The 9,367-nt window shown below is 34.7% G+C and overlaps 1 long non-coding RNA gene across 1 annotated transcript; it reads right to left on the bottom strand.

Annotated features, from left to right (window-relative positions):
- Positions 1 to 369: 369 nt before the first annotated feature.
- LOC135123159 (uncharacterized) lies at positions 370 to 3,128 on the bottom strand. Its single transcript, XR_010279568.1, has 4 exons — positions 2,928 to 3,128; positions 2,668 to 2,871; positions 567 to 724; positions 370 to 516 (listed from the first exon to the last, which is right to left on the bottom strand). It is a non-coding gene; the product is annotated as an uncharacterized LOC135123159 (long non-coding RNA).
- Between the last annotated feature and the right edge of the window lie 6,239 nt (positions 3,129 to 9,367).

Genomic DNA, 9,367 nt, shown 5'->3' with positions numbered 1-9,367 from the left:
ATAACGTTGTGTTAGTATGTCGCTAGATTCTCTATATTTTGATGTATCTGTTACGTTTTATTTTAAACGCCAATATAACATATTAAATGGACATAGACGTTACGTATATATCGCAACATCGTAAACATATAACTCTCAGTATATTTTATTAACATGATCTATGCGATATGAATAGGCATTTCAAAAAGTCTAGTTACCATTTAGGGATATGGATATGGAGAGTAAAATTTAGAGCTTACAGTAAATTATTATTTTATTCAATGTTTGAAAAAATAAAATATGTAATAAGTAATAAAATACAAAAATTAATATAAATTCATAATATAAATAAATAAATATATATATGATTTCCTAATTCGAAAATAATACAATATAATTTACACTTAAAAAAGACACAGAAACTATAAACTGTCGTTGTTTTTTCTTTCTTCAGGCGTTGACTAGAATGCCTTAGCCACTCTGAGCAGCGTTGTTCTACTTCTTTTTCTATTGCGGAATGGGTCTTCATTGTAATTTCTTCAAAAATAAAAATTGTAATAATTATATTTATTGCAAAAAAAAAATACCTTTCATAATATTCATTGTTTTTGTCCCAGCCATTTTGGAATTTTCCTACCGAACAAACAAGCTACAGCAAATTCGCTGATTTTTTTATTTTTTTTTTAAATACACGCCCCACATTGTTCTTTTTCCCATTACCACCTATCTGGGACAATAGCAGTTCCTGAAATAAGAAAAGAAGAAAATATTTTTATGTGTATATATCGAGTGACTCTGAAATAAGTTCGGAAAATAAAACCACAACATCATGAAGTAGAGAAAATTTTAAGTAATTTCTTTTATCTAGTCCTAATTCAGGGGAAAAAATATCAAGATCTACACCTCATTCAGTGCCATTTGTTTTCATCTAAACAACACACAGCAAAAATAAAGAAAAAATTTAGTCACAATGGAAACTGAATAAATCATTGCCGCATCATTTACATTTAACAAGATGTTCCGTATTTGTTTCTTGAAACTGGAGCAGCAATTTAATTACTTTGAATCCGTGTGACAATTAAAGGATTTTTTTTCCGAATCTATTTGGAAGTCACCGCGTATGTATAACATACAGGGTGCTTCACTATAAGACTTTTCTGCAACCCACTATGTATGTAACGTGTTAAGCGAAATGTGTCATGTTTAGTAGGTTCCTAAAAAGTGTTATAGTATTACAGGCATCTACCTGTATATAATATCCAAAATTATGTTATATGTAAGTACATATAAATATATTTAGTCCAGTCATTTTAGCATAAAAAAGGGATCAACCTCGGAATGAGAGACAATAAGCTGAATTTTTGTATACGCCTTAATTTTGGCGTTCTAAAAGTTGTCTCAAAAGTCTCATAAAATCTCGTGTCTGCGTCGTAAGTTATTCAAGGTCAAAGGTCAAGAAAAACAGTTTTTTGCAATTATCTCAGTTTCTATTGCTCCAATGATGTTAGCAATTATTATCATAATTGTAGAGCACAAAATTTGGGACAAATTTTATTTGAAATATTTTTTCATGCGCTCAATCGTTTTTGACATAGAGGACAGTGAGCGCGTAGCGCTCGTCCATACGTACTGTAATGCAATCGACTGAATATCTGTGAATACTACCTTGAATTTTGAATAATTTGTATTATTAATCAATTAATACATTGTATTTAATAACATTTTACATATTTTCAATATATTCATAGAATAATACTTACCTACTTTGTGTAATTAAAAACTCATTTAATGAAATATTTATTGTATATCTCAATTTATTTACCTATATCTTTAAAATGTGTAAGTTTTTAAATACTTATTTTTCTATCATGATTATAACTGGAAGGTCTGGAAACAACAATTCAGGGCACCGAAGATGACGACGATGAAACAGAAATTCCCGAACGTCCAGAAGATGACGATGAAGAAGAAGAAAATTGATACTTTTGTTTTTTAAATTATTAAAAATTTATAGATTTTCACTGCAATTCAATTTCAATCGTAAGAAATGTACAGCTGCTGAATAAAGATAAAATTAAAATATATTAACTCGTTTTACTTCCTTAAAATTTACTTTGAAAAAATTAATATAACTTTAAGATATATAATAATCTAACCTAAGATATACCTACAATAAATATGTCATTTAAAGAGTTTTTAATTATACAAAGTAGGTAAGTATCATTAAATAAATGTATTGAAAATATGCAAAATGTTATTAAATGCAATGTATTAACTCATAAATAATACAAATTTTTCAAAATTTAAGGTAGTATTCACAGATATTCACGGTTGATTGCATTACAGTATGATTGGATGAACGCTGCGCGCCCACTGCCCTCTATCTCAAAAACGATTAAGTGTATCAAAAAATGTTTCAAATAAAATTTGTCCCAAATTTTATGCTCTACAATTATGATAATAGGTGTTAACATCATTAGAGCAATAGAAACCGAGATAATCGCAAAATAATGTTTTTCTTGACCTTTGACCTTGAATAACTTACGACGCAGACACAAAATTTAATGAGAATTTTGAGACAACTTTTAGAACGCTAAAATGAAGGTATATACGAAAATTCAGCTTATTATCTCTCATTGCGAGGTTGATCGCTAATTTGACTGGACTAATTGTATTTTTTTAACTTACAAAGAAACCTGGTTGTTGTAGTAGGCAGAGATAATCTTCTAATTCCTCAAAATTTGTTTATCTGTGGTCTTGGCGGCATATCTTCTATTACTGTTTTCTCTTTGATTTGTCACATTTGATGACGTTTTCATATTGGAGATTTGTTCACTCGTTTCCTTTAAAATTTCTTTTGTTTCGCACATATTTTTTGTATTTGTTTCAAGTCTAGAGTAAAATTATGTTCATTAGCACCTAGTTCATAAAAAATTGCAGTAACATACCTTTGCAACATGTTATGGCAAAGCGCCTCACTTACAAAAACAATCACCGTAAGTTCTTCAAAATCAGCGGGAGTATCTTCAGTGATTAATGGTGGTATTTCCAGCTTGTCTGAAAAAACTGTTGTTGTTATTTACGTACAGTTATCAAAAACAACAGAAGCATGTAAAAATTAAAATGATTACTTCATTAGAATTATATTAACTTACCTAGTGTAAATTCAACCCACACAATTTTCACAAAACTGCATTAAAAATGAAGTGAGTTACGGATTTACGAGAAAGGTTCGGTGGTTGTGACCCAAATGGCCAAATGGAATTCGACAGCTTCACTGTGAGTGTGAAGTGCAATAACCATAAATATGGAAAAAAGGGATCGTCCGACTCATAGACAAACCAAACTAACAAAGGTCCGACTGCACCCCCCAAACATCTGGTGGATAGTAAATGCAGAAGTTGAGCGTTATTTTTTCATTAGATAAAATAAATTTAATAAAATCAAAATTAACCACTCTCTAGTTTTTTTGCTACCCATCATCGCTTTATAAACGTCTTTATAAAATCAAAATTCGACGAATGAACTCTTCAAAACCTTGTCCCGTTTCAGGGACAATGGGCAAAGAATTTTTATGGCTTTGTTTGTGTCGTTGGGTCTTCCCTATATTACCGCAGATGTTTAAGGTGACCAGACGTTCCGATTTGATCGGAAGTGTACCGATTTCAATACTCTAATAATTCCGATTTCAAATTTCGTCCAATAAATGTTCCGATTAAAACATTCGTTCCGTGAATGTTCCGATTTCTATAAATCTGATAAGAATAAAGATAAATCCTCGGATAAATCACTAATTTTCATGAATAGTAATTTTATTTTGTGAAAAATTGGGAACAAAACTTGTATCGATACGGTTGTCAGCACTGTTTTAAATGTCAGCAAATGTCAGTACTGTTAGTATATTACAACTAAAAATTTTCAAAGCAGTTATATATCAGATTACGATGGAAATGGAAACTAATGTTCCGATTTCGGACTTTTGAAATCTAGTCACCTTACAGATGTTCTATTTATCATTTGCCAAGCAGGTACTTACAAAATAACATTTCAAGTAAACAAGTTTACAGAAATAATTCTTAGAAATTATTACAATGAAAAGAACTTGTCTTTGGTATATTTCTAATAAAGCCGTTGTATTTTTCGCTCTGAATATAATTATTAATTAAGCATTACGAACTCACTGACGAAGGTGTTGGATGTATGATTGTTATTCATACATACGTACCGAAAAAGATTGATATAAAATGAAACACAAACATGTGCTGTGTAACACTGTATTTACTTGTTGTTGACGGTTCGAAGTCTATGTACCAAGTTGTTAAAATCGGAAGCGATACATTGCAGGTAGAAGAGAAAGTTGGGGACGCTTGTTGACAAGGGTTGCGGTTGGTAGGTAAAACCGAAACCCGAACATGGTCCGGCGCCTTGAAAGAACTAACTTTCAACATGACAAAGTATAACAATTGCAAATATGAAATACATAATATGTGTCTGCATGACAGGTGCATACATTGACAATGAAATAGAGTACAGAACACATAGAAAAAAAGGGGTAAATTTAGACACTGCACATTTGTTTATGTCGGAAGCACACACAGCTTAGTCACTTGCAGGTTAATCACATCATGCGCGGTTCTCACTGTCACTACGCGAATGGGGGCATGTAGACCGGGATGAACAGTAATAACGCGTCCCAGTGGTCCATATAAGCGGGGGTGTGTGGTCTTCCTTAACGACCACCAAATCGTCCACCTTATGCTGTTGCGGCTGGCCTTGGTCCATTTTGGGCGATGATGAAGTTGACCCATATGTTCTGGTGTCCACCGTTTCCAAAATTGCTGCTGAGTGTGGTTGAATTGTTGCCACCTGGAGAGCCGGTTCGTTGAGACCGTGGTGACGTTATCCTCTGGAATAACAGTTAGAGGGGTTCCAACGAGGAAATGACCGGGAGTTAAAGGAGTTAGGTCATATGGATCTTTGGACATGGTGGTTAACAGGCGCGAATTCAAGCACGTTTCGACTTGTATTAGCAACGTCTGTATTTCCTGGAAATTAAATAAAAATGCACCAGTAACGCGCTTCAGCTGACTTTTCGCAGATTTGACCGCTGCTTCCCAGACATTCCCCATATGTGGTGTGGAAGGCGGAATGAAATGAAAATTCATGTGGTTAGTTGTCAAATGAGAATCATCCCGCCACAAAATTTGTTCGTATCGTCTGTCTTCGGGTTGAAATAAAATATGATGATACATGTTACAAATATCCGCAGTAAAAGCGACCTCATGCGTTATAGATTGAATTATTGCATCGGAAATGTCGTTTTGTACTTTTGACCCTGTACTGAGACAAGCATTTATGCTTTTTCCGACTGATGGTTTGACTGACCCATCAAACACTACGCAAATCTTTTCAGTGACCCCGTCAGTTTTGGAAACCGCATGATGAGGCAAAAAATGATGGGGTTTACTTTCGATTTTTTGCTCTGTCAATGAACCTAGTAAAAGCATGTGATTTAAATTAATGTTTTCTTTTATAAAATTATGATAGTTGATTTCTAACATAATATTTTTTGCGAACTTAAGTTCCGATGAGTACAATCGTTGAAGCGCGATTTCTTCCGAATCCCTCAAGATTGGGAAACACTTGCTAAATGTTAATCTGACTTGAAATCGTCCGTTGGATAATTGAGTGGCATTGTTAATAAAATAGTTCTCATGTTGTATTTCAAGAGCTGTGAGCGGCTTATCATCGTTTGAATAACTTTCAAGTTTCCAGAACTTTTCAACTTGGTTTTCTAAATTGACATTATTGACCGCGCAATGTAGATTTTGACGAGTGTTACTGGTGGGCCCTCCTGCAATCCAACCTAATAAAGTTTTTTGTAATATTAAGCCATGTCCTATCGTTTGAATTTGACCTACACATAACAGTTGCCAAAATAATCCAGCTCCGATTAACAGATCGATTGGCTGTGACAAATTGAAATTAGGATCGGCAAGTTTCACCGCTTCAGGTATGTCCAGCTCATCTTTAGAAAAGGTACGGACAGGTATGTTCTTCGAAATTTTTGGGATTACCAGACAATTTAAAGCTGTTGTAAATGAGTAATGCAACGACTCGATCTGTACCTGAACCTTTTGTCTAGCGGTCGTATTTGAACATTGAATACCTGCTACGACCACATTTGCATTTTCTGTACTTAAACCCAATTTGTTAGTGGCGGCTTCAGTAATAAAATGCGATTCTGAACCCACGTCTAACAAAGCCCGGAATTTTTGAAATTTGTTTTTACAATCCTTTATTAGAATTATTGCTGTAGACAAAACGGCTTGTGGAAAAAGGGCGGATGAGCAATAAACTCCACTGGTACTAGGCTGGTTTTCGTTTGAATGGGAGGGTTGGTCACTATGTAAAAGTGTATTATGTTTCAATTGGCATAATTTACATGACATAGATTTACAGCTATCGGACGTATGCGATGGTTTGAGACAATTTTGACATAATTTCAACCTATCTACCTGAGACCTTCTTTCCGAAACACTGAGTTTTGAAAAGGTAACACAGTTGTAAATTAAATGAGATTTTTTACAAAAATAACAAGTGGATTGTGTACTATTGCGATTTACTGCCGCTGTAAATGTAGACACCTTATGTGTTTTAAATGTATTATAAAAAGGTAGCCATTCAGTATAAATTCCGCTAAACGGTTTAATAACATTCGGGAGCAACTGCACCGATGGTGACGGTGTGCTCGTAGGTGCGTTACCTTGCGGTGCAGGTGAAGATGTGTTAACGCGTTTTTGTTCAATAGCATCTTCGACATCTGCACATAAATCGTAATACGCGTTTTCAAAATAAAGTCTTGTGGTAGCTTGTTCTAAATCGGGGGTGGCGTCATCAAGAGCTTCAATCTGAGAATGGATTTTGTCAAACTGAGCCTTAATACGTACAAAATCGCGCAATCTTACTCTTAGTCGAGAAGCGGATGTACTTAGATTGTTTGTTTCAAACCACAACTTGAAACGCGATATTTCGTCGTGAATGCGATTTCTTTTTAAGAATAAAATTTGTAAATTTCCTGCACCCTCTGGTGTAGGATTTGAGTCCGAAAATGTTTTGGCATTGTCGTCACCTTCCGCGCCTGCCATGTGTGGAGTATCGAAAGTTTGCGAACGCGTCATAACCATTTGAAAAACCGCTTAGTTGAAATACGTAAAACTGGTACAGTTCGGGCAAGGTAAATGGTACTTGCCAATGAAATTTAAATAAAATGACGTACAATTACGGTCGAATGCGTGCTTTACCGGAAATAGATAAAGAAAAGGAATAGTTGGAACCCACTCACCGCAATAAGGCCCTCTGGCACCTGGGACGGCTAGACTGATTCGCTGCTCTCCTGTCCGGTTGAGAATTTCCAATGGCTGGATCCCGTCTCCCGATGCAGGCGTCGAAAATTGCCAAAACCGTAATAAGATCACCTGGAGCCTGGGTGAATTGACTGGATGGGCTGAATTCGCTTCTCTCCTGCTCGGTAGGGAACTCCAATGGCCGGTAGGTCACGTCTCCCGATACAGGCGTCGAAAATTACCAAAAACGTGATAAGGTCACTTGGAACCTTGGATGAAACGACTGGATGGGCTGGATTCGCTGCTCTCCTGTCCGGTAGGGAACTCCGATGGCCGGTAGATCACGTCTCCCGATACAGGCGTCGAAAAATGGCACCACCGCGTTTTATTGTTGAATTCACAGCACTGGATCACACATGTGGAGAGATCCGGCTCGAAGGACCAATGTTGGATGTATGATTGTTATTCATACATACGTACCGAAAAAGATTGATATAAAATGAAACACAAACATGTGCTGTGTAACACTGTATTTACTTGTTGTTGACGGTTCGAAGTCTATGTACCAAGTTGTTAAAATCGGAAGCGATACATTGCAGGTAGAAGAGAAAGTTGGGGACGCTTGTTGACAAGGGTTGCGGTTGGTAGGTAAAACCGAAACCCGAACAGAAGGTCACTTTTTAAAGAATACGACGACCCACATCTAATTGACCATATAATCTTTAACAATAAATTTCAAATAATACCATAGTGGTTTTTTTAAATTTTGATAAGGTGTTGTAAAACTATTTCTGTTTCTGTTTTCATTCCAGGTACCTACTGTATTTACGTGGGCAAAGGATGCCGTTCGTGGGATTTTAGGGGCGGAAACGTATACCTGCTTAAATACTGTAAATACAGTGGTGTCAAACGATGACAACAACAGAAACATACCCCATGAATTGGTTATTATTAGAGAGCGGATTTTATGAAATTTGTATATCCGTTATTTTTTGCATATAAGTCTTGATATTTAATATGTGAACGAATCATGCTAATTAAAAATGAATACAGCTATAAAAAAAATTGCATATTTGCATATATTTGCCTTCTGCTGCATATTTCACGTAACGGGTCCATATTTTGCATTTTTATCAATTTTTGTGCTACTTTGAAAAAAAATGCCATTCGATCGGCATTTTTCTAGAAAAACGAAATTTCATGAATCATATTGCAAATAACTGGGAAAGGTTTGAGTTTTATGGTAGTTTGGAGGAACCACTGGGTGTTAAGCCATCCTTCCAGGTAAATTCGGGTCCTAATTACTTTTGGAAATACCGTTCATTTCAATATTTTTGTTCGTTACTTAAGTGTATTAATGGTATGTTTTATGGTGGTCGAAGGGACGTTATCCTATTATTTTTCATCGTGAGTTTGCATTTAAGTGTTTAAAGCGATAGAGATGTGTGTCAATATGTAGATAACTCAAATTAATTTATGCATTAAACCTTTTCCTGAACTTATTCTTCAAGAAGGAACTGTGTTTTGTTGTGCTTGCTCTAATCCGATAAGTATTTTTACATCTGTGGACGCAGTACGCAGTTTTTCTATTTACAAATACATACTTTAGAATCACCGGAAAAATTTTTGTTAGAATATTTCGAAAAATATTTAAAAATAAATTGTTACCAAAATAGTAATTAAATAGTCGATTACTATTTTTTAATTCGCTCTGTTTACCTATATTTATTTTTGAGTATAAGAATATTATCTTAAAAAATGTCATTTATTTGTCAGTGAGATCTAATTAAACACTTTGCAATGTGATTTATGTATTTTTTGTAATAAAAGGTAAGGTGTTTTTGCAATTTGTAAATAAATTTTGTTGGGTTATTACGCTTTTTTTTATTTTTGGAGCATATGCAACTGCATATCTCTGCATATATTAAGAAAGTTATTGCATATTTGCATAAATTTGATGCATGTCATATGATCATATTTCCCAAAATTTTGCTGCATATTTTCCGCTCTCTTCTTATTATACATACACTATATTACCGACA

Source organism: Zophobas morio, unplaced genomic scaffold, assembly GCF_036711695.1.
Source record: "Zophobas morio isolate AGI-343-1 ecotype UQ-CSIRO unplaced genomic scaffold, CSIRO_AGI_Zmor_V1 ptg000006l, whole genome shotgun sequence".
NCBI lineage: Eukaryota > Metazoa > Arthropoda > Insecta > Coleoptera > Tenebrionidae > Zophobas > Zophobas morio.
Note: the sequence above shows the minus strand (reverse complement) of the source record. Positions and strands in the feature narration are given on the sequence as shown.